Source organism: Camellia sinensis, chromosome 7 (assembly GCF_055761805.1).
Source record: "Camellia sinensis isolate YWXY chromosome 7, ASM5576180v1, whole genome shotgun sequence".
In the NCBI taxonomy this organism is placed as follows: domain Eukaryota; kingdom Viridiplantae; phylum Streptophyta; class Magnoliopsida; order Ericales; family Theaceae; genus Camellia; species Camellia sinensis.
This window is the reverse complement of record NC_138967.1, coordinates 155623846-155645107: the sequence shown is the minus strand read 5'-3', so window position 1 is coordinate 155645107 and position 21262 is coordinate 155623846. Positions and strand designations below refer to the sequence as shown.

The 21262-nt window shown below is 35.7% G+C and overlaps 3 long non-coding RNA genes across 3 annotated transcripts; 2 read left to right on the top strand and 1 right to left on the bottom strand.

The window, feature by feature from the left end:
* Positions 1-2220: 2220 nt before the first annotated feature.
* Positions 2221-5923, top strand: LOC145795392 (uncharacterized). The gene is made up of 2 exons (XR_014336274.1): positions 2221-4532; positions 5611-5923. It is a non-coding gene; the product is annotated as an uncharacterized LOC145795392 (long non-coding RNA).
* A 5857-nt stretch (positions 5924-11780) lies between these two features.
* LOC145795391 (uncharacterized) lies at positions 11781-13685 on the bottom strand. Its single transcript, XR_014336273.1, has 2 exons — positions 13150-13685; positions 11781-12086 (listed from the first exon to the last, which is right to left on the bottom strand). It is a non-coding gene; the product is annotated as an uncharacterized LOC145795391 (long non-coding RNA).
* Positions 13686-19570: 5885 nt separating this feature from the next.
* Positions 19571-20862, top strand: LOC145794831 (uncharacterized). The gene is made up of 5 exons (XR_014334770.1): positions 19571-19616; positions 19699-19812; positions 20082-20179; positions 20429-20486; positions 20583-20862. It is a non-coding gene; the product is annotated as an uncharacterized LOC145794831 (long non-coding RNA).
* The last annotated feature ends 400 nt before the right edge of the window (positions 20863-21262 follow it).

Here is a 21262-nt window from a genome sequence, read left to right as displayed (position 1 = left end):
ACTAAAGTCTTCTCTCAATCCAGGACTCTTGTCCTTTATCCGCTTATTTCGGATTCCAGTATTCTCGCAGATAACTTCGGCCTAGCCGAGATCACCTCGGCATCATGGCTAGGACACATGGCACCTCGGCCACGTGTTGTCACTCAATAAAAGTATGTCCCCACAATATATATTATGATCGGCCAAAAAAAGACCCATTTTTATTGATAAATCTAGAAGAAAAACAGAGCAACATACATTTATAAAGGGAAAAAAAGAGTGGAAGAAGTATCATAGCAAAATTGACTTTATTTCAATTAAGTTGGCACAACACGTCACATCACATGTAAGTACAATCTACACCGAGAAAACACTTTTGATCAAGGATATAGGCTTTTGTGTCAATTTGATTCTTATAATTTTAATTATATTAATTATTTTATTTATTTTTTATATTATGTCAATTTAATTTAATTAATAACATTCAATGAAAATTAATAGAAATTTTATTTTTCCTTTCAACCAATTTTTATTACCGACTTAAAAGTTGTAGGTTGTAGTAAAAAATTGCCGCCTTAATAAATTCATCATAATTATAGTATGATAATCTTTGCTTATTGCATGTTTAACACAACGACACTATATTGGTTTAATATATTTTATTATCTATCTTTACTATATAATAAACATAAAATAATAAATAAAATATAATTAAAATTTAGTAGTTTAGGCGATGGAACCCTATACTCTTATTTTCTTTATTAATTTAACTTTTTTTTATTTCTATCAATTAAAAAATGGTTAAGATTGTGTCTAAGATAAATAATTCGTCCTGTCCATAGAAATAAACTATTTCACCTATTATGAAATTTTAAAGACAAAAGTAATCGTCGAAAAATGAAATCAGATGATAAATAAAATATAATAAAATTTGAATAGTTTAAACGGTGGCGGCTGTACTTTTATTTTTCTTTGTTAAAGTAATCATTTCACTTTTATCGCTAAAAATTAAAAATAAAAAGTGGACCTAATTGTCAACAAAATAAGCAGCACGTTCGGCGCAAAGCAAAAGAGGACAAAACAAAATGGACAAATTGTCTCTAATGTAAATAATTCGTTCGGCACATAGAAATAAACAAGTTCACCGATTTTGAAATTTTGTTAAGGTTGAATTTATTTCAAATTTAAAACTGAATTTAATTGTTAGGTTTGCTTCGTGAAGCCCATTATAAATTTTATTTTGATAATTTAAATTGTTTATTTTATAAAATTATATGTGTTTTTCATTTATAAAAAAAATAATAAATAAATTTGATTAATCTAAGACTCTTAACATTTTCATTTTATTGTATTTGTCTCAAAAAAATAAATAGTCTATATTTAAAAATATATTTGTTATCTATTTCTAAAAGATAAATGCTATAAAGTGAAAAGATTTTTATTACTGTATCGACTTAATTTTTTTTTATGATGAGCTCTACAAAATAAACAGCTCATATATTATTGAAATAGAATCGTGACAAGTTTCATGAGTCTAAACATAACGATGAAATTCAAATTTAAACTTGAGAAAAACTCAAATTTTTAAAAAACACAGTACCAAAAGTAATTGTTGGAATATGAGATTAAGATGATAAATAAAATATAATTAAAATTAAATAATTTAAATGGTGGAGCTTATACTTTTACTGTTCATTTCTTTTTTTTTTAAATTTAAAGCAAAAAAAAAGATAAGAAGAAGAAGAAAGAAAGTGGTCCCAAATTGTATATGATATAAAAATGGAGGTAAACTATCAGTACATCCTAATAATTGGACTTAATTAGTAACAATGCCTATTGAAAATAAGTTTTAGTAAAATTGTCTCTAAAAATAATTTTTTGTGAACATTTTTTGCACATATCGTTAAAAATTGATAATTAGTGACTTTTTTTTCACAGTTTTTATAAATTGTCACTAAAACTTACAATTAATAATATTTTTTTGTGATAAATTTTTTAAACTGTCATTGAAAGTTGAAAATTAGTGACGTTTTTTGTGACAATTTTTTTAATCTGTTACTAAAACTTATAATTAGTGACATTTTTGTCACAATTTTTGAATTGTCGCTGACAATTAACAATTAGCGACGTTTTTTAATAGTATTTAATGAAAAATACCATTAATTTTGATAAGACCTATTGAATAATAAGTCTACTTGTTAAATTCCTTTATAAATGGGGCCTTGGGCATACAGAAATAACAAGTACACAAACTCTGAACTTTTGAAGACAACATGTCAAAAGTTGTTGCAACAACTCTACAAAATGGTTTAGAGCTGAGCATGGTGCAGCCACTTCGAACCAGAGTCTTGGATTCAATTCTCATAGCTTCCTTTACAATTGTCACAGTTTTCATCATCCTTCCCTGTGAATACATAGACGGGAACCCAATACCGACGCTCATATTCAAGGGATGTCCTTCTACATTCTATGCATTCTTAGTGTTTGTTGTGTTTGCTTTCTCTAGCTCATTGAATGCATTGTTAATCCATAACAAGCCATTAATCCTCGCCAAGCTCTGTCAATGCATTTCAATTGCTTCGATGATATCGGCTCTCTCTTTGTTGCTTTGGCAATGATAAATTTCACATTTTTTGAGTCCATCCATGTAACTTAACATGGTTCTGATTTTGTAATTTTCACTGTCTCTATGTGTGCAACTCTGCTATTGTAATACAAAGATATGAATAGTCATAAATTTGAATAAGCCATACATATATATAGATTAATTGCACTTCATCTCTTAAATTATTCCTATTTTTTTTTAATATTTCACCTTTAAATTATCAATTTTTAAGTTTTTAAGTTTTGTTCATGTGATTCAATTAAAAACAATTATACAAATCAATAATTGTTGAAACCTAATTTAATGAAAAACAAGTTGTTTCATAATATTAACAATTTAAATGGTACATGACAAAACACTTATTTTTCTTATTATGTTATTTAGAGAGATTTATTAGAAAATCTTTTTTTAAGTGTTTGTATCCCAATTAGTCCATAAGATATTTTTGTATTCCAATAAGTTCTATTATTTGAACATTTGATCTACTAAATCCTAATTCTCATATTTAAAGTATTTTATGGTCATTTCTACCCTTACAAATATTTTTTGAACGGTTAGCAATTTGGTGATGTGAACATTCATATTTTACAATGTGAATATTCACATTGACGTGTGAATGTTCACATTGACATGTTAACATTTATACTGATGGTGTGAACATTAACACTGATAATGTGAACATTCACATTGACGGTGAGCACATTCACATCACGGAGCATTCATACTGTAAATGTGAATATTATTAGGAGTATTTTGGTAACTATGTCACCCATATGACTTATTGGAATATAAGAAAATAGTGTGGACTAAATGAAACATAAGTAGGTGAAAAGGAATTTTTAAAAAAGTGTCCCTTAAACTAAACTCCATACCTAATTTAAGAAGTGTTTGTTTGTATGACTTAAATTATTTGTATTACAAAATTATATGTTTTCCAATCAAATTGAAGAGCAAATTTCATTTATACCCCTATACTTTTACACAATTTTCAATGACCCCCCTGGACTACTCTTATTTTCACGCGTACCCCCATACTATATAAGTTACTATCAATTTTTCCCCTACCATCACATTTGAAAGGGAAAAGGTTAAAAAAAATTACATTTTGGCCCCAAATTTCAAAAGAAAGATACAGACCCATCATTCCCTACTAGCAAACCACCACCACCAGCTACCACTTCAAACCGTTCTATCTCTTTCGTTATTATAGCAATTCTGGTTTCGACCTGACCTTTGTTATATTCCGGACTCGGGTTCCGTGGTTGTATGTTGTGTCCATGTCTTGTTTTCCTCCTTCAACTCTTTGAATTTGAACTTTGGAATATGTTGGGCGTATTTGGGACAGGTTGGTTGTTAGTTGGTCTAGATTGGTGTTACCCAGATTTTGGCTTCTTCTCTCGAGCGAGACTTCTTGCGCTAGAGCGAGCCTTTTGAAATTTGTTTCTTCACTCGAATGAGGTTTCTTGCGCTCAAGCGAGAATTGAGAGTTCTCAGGTTTCTTTCCGAGACGCAGAATTTCTGGGAAGGTTGAGGTCTTCGCTCGAGTGAGGCTTCTTGTGCTCGAGCGAGCATATGCGTCTGTAAACTTCTGAGGCTTTGCATTTTGCGCTTGAGCGACGCTTCTTGCACTCGAGCACTTGTTGTGTCTGGTCGCTCGAGCGACAACTTTTTCGTTCGAGCGAAGGTCGCGTATATCAGTTCGCAGCAGCTCATTCTTACACAGAAATTTTATATCTTTTTCCCGAAAACCCTAATTCGACATACTCTCTCTCTCTCTCTATAAAACACTTTCTCTCTCTATAAATACTCCATGATCTAAGGATCTCTCCACCCTACTCCCTTTGATAAAGGGTTAGAGCATCTTGTGGGCTTCCTCTTGATCCGAACAAAATCGAGTTTGAGCACTTTTAAGTTTCTTCTTCATCTCCTTTGAGCTTCTACACTTGAGGTAGGGATATTCTACACCTTGTTATGGTTTTTAACCTAGGTATTTGTCATTTTGTGTAAATGGTGGGATTTGGAAGGATTTAGGTAAAGTTAGGGTTTGGGTCCAAGATTTAAAAGAGGGATTTTATATTAGGTTCCACGAATACATACATATACATACATATATATGTATATATATATATATATATATGGGGTGTTGAAGATGAGGTTATATGGGTTAAAATGATGAAATTTGGACTTGGAATTGATATTTGAAAAATGGGAGAAAATTTCCTTAATTTGTGTTAAATAATTATTTTGTATAAATAATGAAATTGATATGGGAAATATGAAATTGGGAGAATGTGTGAATGAATGGTGTAGTTGGATTTGATAAATCACTCACCTATGAAAATTTTGATAAATTATCTGTTTGATAATCGTACATCTGTTTAAAAATATCTGTTTTGGGCTATCGGTGGAGGATAATTATGATTGTTATAGAAACTGTATGAGGACTAGGTGAATTGAAAATGGTCATTTGAATTATTTTATTGAATATGACTGTTTGATTAAACCATTGAATATGTGATTTGGATAGTCATTGTATATGACAATGCTTTTAAATACATTGTATATGTATCATTGTTTGGTAGGAGATAGGGGATGTACTCCATTGTTTGGGAGGAGATAGGGGATGTACTCTATTTTAAATTAAGTTGGTCGGAGTGTCCAGTGTGAAAGTCCCGAAACCTTATACATGTATATTTGGGTGCCGATTCCCTCAGACGAGAATCCGTAAAATGGCAAAAAGTTTGAAGTGTTTGAATAATGAATGTCATTGAATTGTGAATGAATGAGTTGTAGTCTCATTTGGGATTGTTTAAATGATAAGGAACTACACTTATGCATTGATTCGAAATGAATGAATGGAAATTGATTAAGATGTGATTATCAATATTGAATGGTAATGGGGAGAATGTAAGTTGGCCTTGAGTATTGGATTTCTATTTGACATTGATATCTTAGTTAAACTTCATCTATTGTTTTAGTTTATCTCTGCTGGCTTTGACTCACCCTACTTGGGAAACCATTTTCAGGTACTGGTGATATGCCATATCCAAGGGCATAACTTGGGAGGACTAGGGACTGAAGGCTCTATTTTTGTTACATTTATGCTTAAATGTTCATTCAAGCCGAGGGCATTATATGTATAGAGCTCAGGACTCTTTTGTTGTAATCAAGTGATATCTTGGAAAGATGTAAGCCCATAGGGCATTCGTTTTTGTTGCTATTAACTAGTGTTACATGCTGTAGTTGCAGAATAAACAGTTATGAAAGTGTAATGCATGTAATATCTTTTGTAACATAAACTCTCATAAATGAAAGTACAACATTTCCATTTTGCCCATAGATCTTATGAATGGTTTATTGGTGTCATATTTTGGGGGCATTACAACTTGGTATCAGAGTGTACCGGGTTTGAATACTTTGGGTACGTGGGAAGTGGTTAGTACCACAATGGGTTTGTCTCGCTTGTTAGAGACTTAAGTATGGACGTGATGTGCTTATATGATAACATGCTTATGTGATTATATGGGTATGGGATTTAATTTCTAGGATGTTGATCGGGTCCATGGGTTTCTGGGAGTCCTGTTGGAAAAGCACTTGATCGCTGCCGTTCAAACTAGAACTCTAGCAACACCACAGGACGGTCATTATCCAGAAATGAAATTCGTATGTGTTTATGTAGGTATATATATGCTTATGTGGAGTGAATTACAGTTGTCCATCGTATTAGGACGCGAGTGAATTAGCTTCGGCACATTTGTAAATGTGCTAATGTTCTTGTTATCTTCATTAGGATGTCAAGACGAGGTCGTGGTGGTAGGCATGGTAGGCCTAGGAGGCACGAGATGCCTATATCAGATGAGATTCCGGCGTAGGAGGAAGGAGTTGGTCAGGTCAATGTGGCCAAGCCAGTAGGTCAACAGGCCATGGGCGCCTTAGCCCGTGAAATGGCCAGAGCATTGAGGGAATCCATGGACATTCTCAGAGCTGAGAATCAAGTCCAGCCCCAAGTAGCTAAAGTTGGGCCATCCTTTTTGAAGAGGGAGTTCTTCCAGTCAAATCCGGACGAGCTTTTGGGTGATTCCAAGGAGCCACTGAAGGCTGATGAATGGCAAGAGCAAATGACGAAGATGTTTGAGATGCTCGGCATTGAAGACAGAGGTTTAAGAGTGACCTTGGTGTCCTTACAGCTGAAGAGAGACATGGATCAGTGGTGAAAATATGCGCGGGGGCGCATTGGTGGGACTTGAGAAGCCTTCGTTGATGCTTTTCCAGGACAAATACTTACCTACTACAGTAAGGGAGAAGTTGAGGGACCAATTCTCCAAGTTGGTGCAGTTGAATACACCAATGGCTGAGTTTGAGGCCACCTTCACTAGTTTGTCGAGGTTTGCACCGGAGTTAGTGGCGATTGAGGAGTGCCGACGTTTCGAATTTGAGAAGAGGTTGTGGATCGGTCTCATGTTTAGAACGGCCGGATCCATGATTAGGGATTATGGGCACCTTGAAGAGGGTGCAGCACATCTTGAGACTATCATACATGCGGAGGAGGAGGGGATGAGGGGTTCCAAGAGGAGTTAGGATGGACACGGGGACAGTAAGAGGCAGAGGGGTTTTAACCCTCAGCAACCCCAAGGAGCGCATTCGAGGTCTACCTTTCCAGTGCAGAGTTTAGGTTCTGGGAGAGGTGGTCAGGGAGACATCACTTGTTCGAAATGTGGTCAATTGGGTGACAAGTCTCCAGCTTGCCTACAGAGGGGAGCAGTGCAGCGAGCAGCTTCATTTTTGGCTCGTTCTCAGGGCCAGAGTCAGGACAGAGATCAGCCATTCACTTGTTATCAGTGTGGGCAGGTGGGGCACTTGAAGAGGTTTTGCCAACAGGTGGGTGGCACACCTGGTGCTTCTAGTTCGAGGCAGACACAGAGTCACCTGCCAATGCAGTCAGTACGGACCTCGAGGGCCAATTAGGGAGCCTCTTCGGCTCAGTCAGTGCAGCAATCTTATGCTTCAAGGGGTGAGCAGGTAGATCAGAGACATACGGGGCGCGTGTATGCTGTTATCGTGCCAGATCTTGTTCCAGCTCCATCTGTTGTGAGAGCTACCTTTTTGTTTTGTAACTCGGTTGCTAATGTGTTGACTGATACGGGTGCATCCCATTCATTTATTTCGTCTGCATTTGCGTCTATTTTGGGGTTAGAGTTGGCACAGCTAGCATCCCCTATTTGTGTAGAGTTACCTATTGGTAGCGAGGTTATTCTGAGATAGGGGTGTCGCGGTTATGACATCGAGGTTGTAGGCTGTCGATTACCCTTTGCATTTGTTTTGGTTGATATGACTGGCTTTGATGTTATTTTGGGTATGGATTGGTTATCGTCATATCGGACTGTTATAGATTGCTACCGTCAAAGGGTTATCGTATATACCTTGAGCAGTGATTGCTTTTATTTCTTGGGGGACCGGGTGGATAGAGTCTTATCATCGGTGTATGGTTCGCGTGGACGGAGTGAACTTAGTTGTCTTCTTGCTAACTTTTTGAGTAGTGAGTGTGATGAAGTTCAAGTTGAGTTACCAAGAGTGCTTTGTGAGTACTCGGATGTCTTTCTCGAGGATCTTATTAATTTACCACCCCATCGAGAGATCGAGTTCTCTATTGATTTAGTGCCTGGCACGACACTGATTTCTATAGCACCGTATCGTTTTGTGCCAGTTGAGTTGAGCGAGTTGAAGGTCAACTCCAGGAGCTACTAGATAAGGGCTTTATTCGCCCTAGTACTTCACCTTGGGGAGCACCGGCCCTCTTTGCTAAAAAGAAAGATGGAGCCTTGTGACTTTGTATTGACTATCGAAAGTTGAACCGGATTACGGTTAAGAACAAGTATCCAATGCCACATATAGATGACCTGTTTGATCAGTTGAAAGGGTCTCCTTGTTTCTCCAAGATAGACCTAAGATCGGGCTATTATCAGTTGAGGGTAAAGGAGGAGGATATCCCGAAAACGGCATTTCGTATGCGGTATGGCCACTACGAGTTTCTTGTGATGCCTTTCGGGCTAACTAATGCCCCAGCTATGTTTATGGACATGATAAACCGAATCTTCCGAGAGTTCTTAGATCGTTTTGTGGTCATTTTCGTAGATGACATCTTGATTTACTCACCCTCTGAAGAGGAGCACGAGGAACATTTGCAAGTGGTGCTTGAGTTGTTTAGAGCCCATAAGTTGTATGCTAAGTTCAGGAAGTGTGAGTTTTGACTTAAAAAGGTCAAGTTCTTAGGCCATGTAGTGTTCAGGAAAGGGGTGACTGTAGATTTATTCAAAATTGAGGCAGTGTAGGATTGGGCACAGCCTAAGAATGCTTTTGAGATTCGTAGTTTCTTGGGATTGGCTAGATATTACCACCAGTTTATGAAGGATTTCTCTAGATTAGCTTCGCTTTTGACTAGATTGACGAGGAAAGGGGTCAAATTTGTGTGGAGTGAGACTTGTAAAAAGTCGTTCCAAGAGCTTAAGGTTACACTTACCATCGCTCCAGTCTTGATTATTCCAGAGAGGGGTTTGGGCTATTCAATGTTTTGTGATGCCTCACAAGAGGGTTTGGGTTGTGTATTGATGCAAGAAGGGAAAGTAGTAGCCTATGGCTTACGAAAGTTGAAAACACACGAGAGGAACTGCCCTACTCACAACTTAGAGTTAGCAGTAGTGATTTTTGCCTTGAAGATTTGGAGGCACTATCTATATGGCGAGAGATTTGAGGTGTTTTTTGATAATAAGAGTCTGAAGTATCTGTTTACACAGAAGGACTTAAATTTGAGGCAGAGAAGGTGGATAAAGTTCATAGAGAATTATAACTTGGAGTTACATTACCATCTGGGGAAGGCCAATGTTGTGGCCGATGCCCTAAGTAGGAAATCCATCAGTAGTGTAGCTTGTATTGCTATTTGGGAATGGGAGATGTTGGGTGCCCTTGGTGAATTTGACTTGCATCTGGCAAGTCTGTTGAGTCTGCAGCTTTATTTTCTGTAGTTGTACAATCTACACTTATAAACCAAGTGTTAGAAGCACAAAAGGGTGACGTTGAGGTAGAATCCCTCCGGGAGAAGATCTCCAGTGGGAAGGTAGAGAAAGGTTTGACTGTGTATCTCGACCTGAGTGTGAGATACCGTGACTGCTTGTTTGTTCCGGAGTCTTGCCAAGAGGAAGTACTCCGAGAGTTTCACCATTCACGCCTTGCGGTGCATTTGGGAGGCACAAAGATGTATCATGATCTGAGTCACCAGTTTTGGTGGAGGGGTATGAAGAAAAATGTGGCAGCGTTTGTATTGAAGTGCCTTACTTGTGTAAAATTTATCATTTTTTATAATTTTTGTTAAAATATTGCACTGGATTGAAATTCACTGGCATATGTATATAAGCTTTCTATAGTGCATGACAGTAAATGTATGGTTTGGGTGGAAAAGAGATGTGAATTTATGTTTTTGCCCTTTCAACAATATCATTTGACAGTTACATTGTGTTTGGTTGAGAGATTTGAAAAGGGATTTGAAAAAGAAAAGGGAAAAGATGTGTAAAATTTGGTGAAATATATGTATATTTTATTCACATTTCACCTACATTTTTCCTTTCCTTTTTCAAATTCCTTCTCAAATCTTCCAATCAAACACAACATTAGGTGGGGCGTTTTCGGTTTGATCCTCTAATGATGGTTAACCATTAGACTCAATTGGAATTTGACTGGAAGTCTAAAGGGTTAATTGTCACAATTAAAAAGTTAAGAGATGAAGCAAGATAAAGTATAAGGTGCTAAGATGTTAAGGGGTGTTTTGGCAACACACTAAAAAAGCCAAAAGTCAGCTTTTAACCTATTTTAGGTCACATCACCTCTCACATAAAATAGTGAAAAAGTCAAAAAAATTCAAAAAGTCAATTTTTAACTATCTTTCCAAAACACCCTTAAATGTAATTTGCCCTTAAGAAAATAAGGAACATTTTTAAAAATGTATGATAGTCTCAAGATGGCTGTAGCCTCTACAAGGTGCCCATAATCCCTAATCATGGATCCGGCCATTCTGAACATGAGCCCGATCCACAACCTCTTCTCAAACTCCAAACGTCGGCGCTCCTCAATCGCCACTAACTCCAGTGCAAACCTCGACAAATTAGTGAAGATGGCCTCAAACTCAGCCATTGGTGTATTCAACTGCACCAACTTGGAGAATTGGTCCCTCAACTTCTCCCTTACTGTAGAAGGTAAGTACTTGTCCTGGAAAAGCGTCAACGAAGGCTTCTCAAGTCCCACCAATGCGCCCCCGCACATATTTTCACCACTGATCTGTGTCTGTCTTCAGCTGTAAGGACGCCAAGGTCACTCTTAAACCTCTGTCTTCAATGCCGAGCATCTCAAACATCTTCGTCATCTGCTCTTGCCATTCAGCAGCCTTCAGTGGCTCCTTGGGATCACCCAAAAGCTCGTCCGGATTTGACAAGAAGAACTCCCTCTTCAAAAAGGACGGCCCAACTTTAGCTACTTGGGCCTGGACTTGATTCTCAGCTCTGAGAATGTCCATGGATTCCCTCAATGCTTTGGCCATTTCATGGGCTAAGGCGCTCATGGCCTGTTGACCTACTGGCTTGGCCACATTGACCTGACCAACTCCTTCCTCCTACGCCGGAATCTCATATGATATAGGCATCTCATGCCTCCTAGGCCTACCATGCCTACCACCATGACCTCATCTTGACATCCTAATGAAGATAACAAGAACATTAGCACATTTACAAATGTACCGAAGCTAATTCACTCGCGTCCTAATACGATGGACAACTGTAATTCACTCCACATAAGCATATATATACCCACATAAACACATACGAATTTCATTTCTAGATAATGACCATCCTGTGGCGTTGCTAGAGTTCTAGTTTGAACGGCAGCGATCAAGTGCTTTTCTAACAGGACTCCCAGAAACCCATGGACCCGATCAACATCCTAGAAATTAAATCTCATACCCATATAATCACATAAGCATGTTATCATATAAGCACATCACGTCCATACTTAAGTCTCTAACAAGCGAGACAAACCCATTGTGGTACTAACCACTTCCCACGTACCCAAAGTATTCAAACCCAGTACACTCTGATACCAAGTTGTAATGCCCCCAAAATATGACACCAATAAACCATTCATAAGATCTATGGGCAAAATGGAAATGTTATACTTTCATTTATGAGAGTTTATGTTACAAAAGATATTACATGCATTACACTTTCATAACTATTCATTCTGCAACTACAGCATGTAACACTAGTTAATAGCAACAAAAACGAATGCCCTATGGGCTTACATCTTTCCTAGATATCACTTGATTACAACAAAAGAGTCCTGAGCTCTATACATATAATGCCCTCGGCTTGAATGAACATTTAAGCATAAATGTAACAAAAATAGAGCCTTCAGTCCCTAGTCCTCCCAAGTTATGCCCTTGGAGGTGGCATATCACCAGTACCTGAAAATGGTTTCCCAAGTAGGGTGAGCCAAAGCCCAGCAGAGATAAACTAAAACAATATATGAAGTTTAACTAAGATATCAATGTCAAATAGAAATCCAATACTCAAGGCCAACTTACATTCTTCCCATTACCATTCAATATTGATAATCACATCTTAATCAATTTCCATTCATTCATTTCAAATCAATGCATAAGTGTAGTTCCTTATCATTTAAACAATCCCAAATGAGACTACAACTCATTCATTAACAATTCAATGACATTCATTATTCAAACAATTCAAACTTCTTGCCATTTTACGGATTCTTGTCTGAGGGAATCGGCACCCAAATATACATGTATAAGGTTTTGGGACTTTCACACTGGACACTCCGGCCAACTTAATTTAAAATGGAGTCCATCCCCTATCTCCTCCCAAACAATGAAGTACATCCCCTATCTCCTACCAAACAATGATACATATACAATGTATTTAAAAGCATTGTCATATACAATGACTATCCAAATCACATATTCAATGGTTTAATCAAACAGTCATATTCAATAAAATAATTCAAATGACCATTTTCAATTCACCTAGTCCTCATACAGTTTCTACAACAATCATAATTATCCTCCACCGATAGCCCAAAATTGATATTTTTAAACAGATGTACGATTATCAAACAGATAATTTATCAAAATTTTCATAGGTGAGTGATTTATCAAATCCAACTACACCATTCATTCACACATTCTCCTAATTTCATATTTCCCATATCAATTTCATTATTTATACAAAATAATTATTTAAATCAAATTAAGGAAATTTTCTCCCATTTTTCAAATATCCATTCCAAATCCAAATTTCATCATTTTAACCTATATAACCTTATCTTCAACACCCCATATATATATATATATATATATGTATATGTATTCGTGGAACCTAATATAAAATCCCTCTTTCAAATCTTGGACCCAAACCCTAACTTTACCCAAATCCTTCCAAATCCCACCATTTACACAAAATGACAAATACCTAGGTTAAAACCCATAACAAGGTGTAGAATATCCCTACCTCAAGTGTAGAAGCTCAAAGGAGATGAAGAAGAAACTTAAAAGTGCTCAAACTCGATTTTGCTTGGGTCAAGAGGAAGCCCACAAGATGCTCTAACCCTTTATCAAAGAGAGTTGGGTGGAGAGATCCTTAGATCATGGAGTATTTATAGAGAGAGAAAGTGTTTTAGAGAGAGAGAGTGTGTTGAATTAGGGTTTTGGGGAAAAAGATATAAAATTTCTGTGTAAGAATGAGCTGCTGCGAACTGATATACACGACCTTCGCTCGAGCGAAGAAGTTGTCGCTCGAGCGACCAGACACAACAAGTGCTTGAGTGTATGAAGCGTCGCTCGAGCGCAAAATGCAAAAGCCTCAGATGTTTACAGACGCACATGCTCGCTCTAGCACAAGAGGCCTCACTCGAGCGAAGACCTCAACTTTCCCAGAAATTCTGCATTTGAGAAAGAAACCTGAGAACTCTCAATTCTCGCTTGAGCGCAAGAAACCTCGCTCGAGTGAAGAAACAAATTTCAAAAGGTTCGCTCTAGCGCAAGAAGTCTCGCTCGAGTGCAAGAAGTCTCGCTCGAGCGAAGAAGCCAAAATCTGGGTAACACCAATCTAGACCAACAAACAACCAACCTGTCCCAAATACGCCCAACATATTCCAAAGTTCAAATTCAAAGAGTTAAAGGAGGAAAACAAGACATGGACACAACATACAACCACGGAACCCGAGTCCGGAATATAACAAAGGTCAGATCAAAACCAGAATTGCTATAATAACGAAGGAGATAGAACGGTTTGAAGTGGTAGCTGGTAGTGGTGGTTTGCTAGTAGGAAATGGTGGGTCTGTATCTTTCTTTTGAAATCTGGGGCCAAAATGTAATTTTTTTTAACTTTTTCCCTTTCAAATGTGATGGTAGGGGAAAAATTGATAGTAACTTAAATAGTATGGGGGTACGCGTGAAAATAAGAGTAGTCCAGGGGGGTCATTGAAAATTGTGTAAAAGTATAGGGGTATAAATGAAATTTGCTCTTCAATTTGATTGGAAAACATATAATTTTGTAATACGAATAATTTAAGTCATACAAACAAACACTTATTAAATTAGGTATGGAGTTTAGTTTAAGGGGCACTTTTTTAAAAATTCCTTTTCACCTACTTATGTTTCATTTAGTCCATACTATTTTCTTATATTCCAAAAAGTCCTATGGGTGACATAGTTACCAAAATACTCCTAATAATATTTATATTTATAGTATGAATGTTCCGTGATGTGAATGTTCTCACCGTCAATGTGAATGTTCACATTATCAGTGTGAATGTTCACACCATCAGTATAAATGTTAACATGTCAATGTGAACATTCACACGTCAATGTGAATATTCACATTGTAAAATATGAATGTTCACATCACCAAATTGCTAACCATTCAAAAAATATTTGTAAGGGTAGAAATGACCATAAAATACTTTAAATATGAGAATTAGGATTTAGTAGATCAAATGTTCAAATAATAGAACTTATTGGAATACAATAATATCTTATGGACTAATTGGGATACAAACACTTGAAAAAAGATTTTCTAATAAATCTCTCTAAATAAAATAATAAGAAAAATAAGTGTTTTGTCATATACCATTTAAATTGTTAATATTATGAAACAACTTGTTTTTCATTAAATTAGGTTTCAACAATTATTGATTTGTATAATTGTTTTTAATTGAATCACATCAACAAAACTTAAAAACTTTAGGGATTAAATAAAAATTGATAATTTAAAGGTGAAATATTAAAAAAAAAAAAATAGGAATAATTTAAGAGATGAAGTGCAATTAATCTATATATATGTATGGCTTATTCAAATTTATGACTATTCATATCTTTGTATTACAATAGCAGAGTTGCACACACAGAGACAGTGAAAATTACAAAATTAGAACCATGTTAAGTTACATGGATGGACTCAAAAAATGTGAAATTTATCATTGCCCAAAGCAACAAAGAGTGAGCCGATATCATCGAAGCAATTGAAATGCATTGACAGAGCTTGGCGAGGATTAATGGCTTGTTATGCATTAACAATGCATTCAATGAGCTAGAGCACTACAAGAAATTGCACTTTTGGCAACTACTTTTGGCGACGACGTCAATTTTTCATCGCTAAAAGTATATTTTTGGCGACACAGTGATCAATTTCGTTGGTAAAAGTATACCTTTACCGACGCAATTTGCTACCGTCGCTAAAAAAACATAACATTCTTTTAGCGCCAAAATTTTTGGTTTGCGCCAAAATTTCAGAACTTTTAGCTACGAGGTTTATGTTTTAGCAACACAATAAGCGTTGCTATTAGTGTGCATACTTTTGGCGATGACAAGTTAGCGTGGGCAAAGAGTTAACCATTTGGCGACGATAATACTATTCGTCGGTAAAAGTTTTGCTAGTGGAATGATGTGATATAGCGATTTGTATTTTTGATTACAATTTTCCAAAGAGTTTTAAATATTCTAGTTACTGAATTGTAAAATTAAAATGATTATTGAATTAGATCACAAAATGAACCCATTAAGCCCAAACACACTCTTAAGTTGAGATGACTAATTTGAGATAATTTAAACTTGTTCAAAGACTATGCTTAGATTATCAATTTCAATATGTTTGGTTTTATTTTCAGAAACTAGTTTCAATTTTTTTTTCCCTAAAAAATTAAAAAAAATTGGGTGAAATAAAAAATACTTATTATTTTTGTATACTTTTATCTTTCACGTCATAAATACTTTTTAAAATTTTAAAAATATAATTTTGATTTTTATTGCTCTCAAATTATTTTTAATTTTTTTAAAAAAACAAATCTAAAAATTGTTTTGAAATTATTATTATTATTATTATTATTTTGGTTGTGATCTGATTATCGGGCAATGGCAAATTTCCTCTTAAAATTCCCTCATTTTTTTTTCCCTCATCAAATCTCCCCTCATCTATCTCCACGATTTGACTCTTCACTATTACAAAAATAGTTAAAAATCACACTCTAACAATTGAAAATATCTCACTTTTAGTGGAAGTATGATAAAAAAAAAATTAGATTGATATTTTAATCACACTTAATTTGGGTGAGTGTGATAATATTTATTTTTAATCTCACTTTTTAAATAAGTATGATTATATCTTTTTTTTTAATCACATTTTCTAAATAAGTGTGATTGTATGTATTTTTTTTTTAATTTTAATTTTATATAAAACAATTTCCTCTTTTCTGATTCATAAAAATTCAAACTGGCCTTGACCTTTTTAATTTTTTTTATTCCGTAGTAGAGCAACCCACACACACAACACACAATACAATTCATTTTTTTTCTAGATTCCCAAACCTATCTCTCACTCACTCCTCTCTCGAAACCCTAGCCCTACATCCTTTGATCGGCGGCGACTACGAGCAGCAGCGGCCTGCAGCGGCGGTGAGCGACTGAGGTCTCCAAGATACAAAACACAATATGTTCAAATAAATTGTGCCTTTTATGTTTCTAAACGTAATATGAAGAATATGAGCAATTCGATTGGCCATAACTTGATTCACCATAATTTGCTTGCTCTTGTGGTGCTAGAGCATCAAAGTAAGATCAATTCCTCTTGCATTTCTGGTTACAATTTGTTTCAAGTTCAGGCAAATTCACAGATTCGAAAGTCGCATATCACTTCCAAATTCTGGGGAAAATGTCTGAATTTACGAAAAACAAAGTTGCCGATGGGAACAAATCGAGTGCTTTCTGTTTTTCCTCAGTCTATGTTAGCCACCGATCCAACTTCTAAGGTACATTATCAATTTCTAACTTATTTCCCCCCCCCCTTTGCACCGTTTACGTCATTGTGTTCAATTGAATGAATTTATTAGTCCAATTGATTATCTCGTTAGTATTTTTAACTAAAGTTTATAATTTTTCCCACATGCCACTTATTTGTTTATTTTTCATATAAAAAAATTATAAAAAAAAAAAAAAAAACTCAATTGAACCAAATTGAGACAGTGATAAATTCATGGTTAAAATCGAGTCAATTGAAATTATAGGGAGTAAAATGACACAGGAAGTAACAAAGTACATAGACTACCATTTTAATTTGCCCATTGAATAACTTTTGGAATCAGCTTTTGGGTTTTTTCCATTTTGGTTGAAAATTTTTCAATGTGAAGAGAAATGACAGATATTACAAACGATGATTTGAGTTACTGGTTTAGATGTTAGTTGATTTTGACTATTTCTTTCATTGTAGCAACTCATAGAAAGTTCAACCTTGATGGAAATACGAAATTACAAGTATTAACACCATAGGCTTTTGCATTTGTAATTGACCCCAGAAATTTTGTTGGGTTTAGATGAATTCAAATATATTAGCTAATACGAAATTTTGCAAAACAATATGCTTTCAAATATTTCTGGCAATGCTAGCCTCTCTGCAAATGTCACTGTTAGGTTTGTTTTCCATCTTCATCCACAATGAAATATCTTTATATGCATGTGTTTCCTTGGTAAAAATCTAAAATTTTACCTTTCAGATTCATTCAAGTAAGATAAAGACATATTTAGCAGGTTCAAAGAGTTATCAAATTCCTCTTCTGTTATTCATTTGAAAATTTTGCAGGCTTCAAGGAAATCCAATATGCTTGAATACCAACCTGGTCCTGTTCTGTGGACCTCAGAATGAAAATGAAACTGTCAATCATACCCCAAGCGCAACAAACTCTAATGATAATTGTCTGGTGCAATCATGCCCTTATGAATATGTCCCAAACTCACCATGCTTCTGTGCTGCGCCTCTGATCGTTGGATATCAGTTGAAAAGTCCTGGATTCAGATATTTTGAGCCGTACTGGGTTCCATTTGAGATGTACCTCACAACAGGTCTTAAATTGAACATTTTTCAACTTGAGATTGTTTCTGTTTTATGGGAAGAAGGCCCTCGACTGAGAATGGACTTGAAGATTTTTCCTGTATACGTTGACAACACCTCTTCTCACATCTTCAATACGACCGAGGTTCAACGAATCTGGAGCATGTTCACAGGATGGCATATTCCTGATAGTGAAATTTTTGGACCTTATGAACTTCTTGATTTCCCTCTGTGGTTCCCTTATGTAGATGGTTTGTCTTCTAAACCTTATCTGACAAATGGTTTTGTTTCTTGTTTTTTAGCAATCTGTCAGCAGCTCCTCGCACCTTTGACCTGAGGTTCAAAGAGTCATGCTCAAAACCAACAGGCTCAAGGAGGCCTTATCTGACATGTTTTGTTCAGGAATATGATGAAATAGATATAGTGATCTTATTAGTTATGGTCTTTGTATATCTTTCACTGTGAGAAGGTTGTCACGTTTTTTTGGGCTCTAGTTGAAAATATGGGTAGCTAGTTTACCCTCCATGTGTATACTAGTGATGTTTACCCCTGGTGTGGCAATACGAATGGTTTGCACACTATAAAAAATAAAATAAAAAAACCTAGCTAATGCTCCTATTAGCTGGAACTGTAGTGGATGATGCTTGGATCATGGTGTTGGATGATCTATCTTGGGGGGGGGGGGGAGGTTTACATTGATCTTAAAGTCGGCCACAAATAGAGACCTATGCCATTTTAAACAACGAAGTGCATAGTCATGCTTTCCAATTTTTGTATGCATTCAAGGATGGATTGAATTGGTTTGTGCTTATTACTTTTATTTCTATTGCAGTGATCCCCTCTTCCCCTTCAAAATCTGGAATTAGCAAGGGGGCACTAGCTGGCATTGTAGTAGGAACAGTTGCAGGTGCAGTTATATTATCTGCTGTTGTGTCACTTCTCATATGGAGATTGCATATGAATAAATACACCGCAGTTTCAAAAAGACGTCGATGTGAGTATCTTATAATTACCAATATCTGAGGTGGAAGTAAATTTATCATGATTCTCCATTGTTTTGTCCCTACTTTTTGTAGTTGACCATAAGTATTTCAAAATGTTGGCAATTTTGGTAAATATTCTAATTATTAATTCTATAAAAAAAATATAAAATACTCAGATCTATTATAGTAATCATTGGCTGCTTTAAACTGAGGTGGCTATTTGATATTTTTTCAAAGATCTAGTTTCAATATATGAAGTTTATCATGATAGCTTTCGTAGATGAACAGGAAACTGCCAGTTTCCAAATTTCAGCTGTTCTATGGATACATGAAAGTGATGTATACGCATATTATCCCTCTGGAATTACCCTTCCAACTTATCAAAATAGCATGTTTGATTTTTGTTGAGATTAAAACTTCAAAAAATAGTTTTATAATGGGCAAACTTAAATAAGCACTTGTTCAACCCTGAGTAATAGGATTTAAAATTACCATGATTTACCATGGGTCTTGTGGGCTTGTAGAATGCATTCACCTTCCAAGACCAATGTAAGGGCACAAGTGACCGCAGAGGTTGGGAATGTCAACAATAAACATTTTGTATTAGCTCTCAAGGTAAAGATACAAGATTGCAGGAACAGTGAGACACTTGGATCCCTTGTTCAAATTTTGAGTTTTGTAATTGGAAATTATGCAGGTTAAGAGTATGCTTGATCCTTGTGAAGATGAAAATGATGACATTCAAGACGATGATGTGAGCTTGGGAGCTGATTTTGTACAAAGGGATGAGCATTCTGAATCTGTCAGTGAGGTACTGTGTTAACATTTCGTTACTGTTTGTTCTCCATGAGCTTCACTAACTGCTGAAAGCTTGATTTACCATGTAGAACAAGTGTTTAGTTAACTACTTGTCAATTTGTAACCCACTTTAGGTTAGCCATTCGCAAGATAACCAATACATAGTCGTGCCAATAGGTAATTACATGTCTTTGTGCTCGGCTGTTTCAACTTGTTTACATATTAGGTGTTTCCAGTATTCTCTGAAGTTTGAAATGTGAATGACATTAGTTCTTTTGACAGATAAGCAGCAGAATTGTGATGATAATGGATGACATGGTTGATGAAGGTGATAGCGATGCATGATGGGTTTCTTGATGCCAAAAGCAACCGGAGGCTAGGTATGTTCAGTCAAATTTTAAGTTCTATTTTTTAAAAAAATTTTAAATGCTTTTTAAAACTTTTTGGCGTTAAATGTCACAGGCAAACGTGTGATCCATTCTGATCTGACTGAGAAAAAACTAATGGAAGTCAAGAAAGTCTTGGACATTGATGCCATGTTGATGTTTAAAATTTTCTAGAAATTCATAATTGCACACATCTTGACATATTTTTGTGATGATCTTTTGGAACTCTATCAAATTGAACAGGATTTGGATATTAATGAATCACATAACAAGTCCAACCACGTTGAATTTCAGAAAATGGGTAAGTGGATCAGAATACTAGCATGCTTATGCTTCATTATCTAGTGGTTTCTGTATTTTGCAACAACAGAAACTAAGAATGCTCATTGATGATCAGGGATCAATAGGGACATGTCCACTCGTGGAATGCTCCACTCCATTGGATCAGATCTCACACACACGTGGGGCAAATCTGAAACACATCAAAATGGCTCTATAAGAAGCAAGCAAAATGGTTTGAGGGCAAGGGATTATGGAAATACCCCCACAAGTAGAGCTGAGGTTAGCCTCTCTAGTCCTGAACTGCTTCCTTTTTACTTATAAACACTGATTCCAGTCACTCCACAAGTTTCACGGAAGTTTTGTCTGAAGCATTGTGTTTGCTTAATAGGCTCACATTAGGCGCCAAAATTTTAGCTACGAGGCTTATTTTTTAGCAACACATTGTGTTTGCTATTATATTTTATGCGTTATTTTGATTTTGGTTGTGCATGTATATTATATATATATATATATCAATTATTGGTGGGTTCGTAAAACCCTTTTCTTTGATTTGTAGAGAATTGAATTGAAAGAACATTGTGCTTGAGTTATTTGTCCCTTCCCAATAAATAAATAAATAAATAATTGGTGTGTTCTGTTCCTGAGCATCATTCTAAATGAACTGAATAAACTAGATTAATGTGGGTTTGACAGTCAGCTTGAATCAGTATGGTTTTAAATTAAGAATGGTTTAAAAAAATCAGCATCTGCCACTCAGATTGTTCCTATGACTAAATGCAGACTTTGATGTAGGAG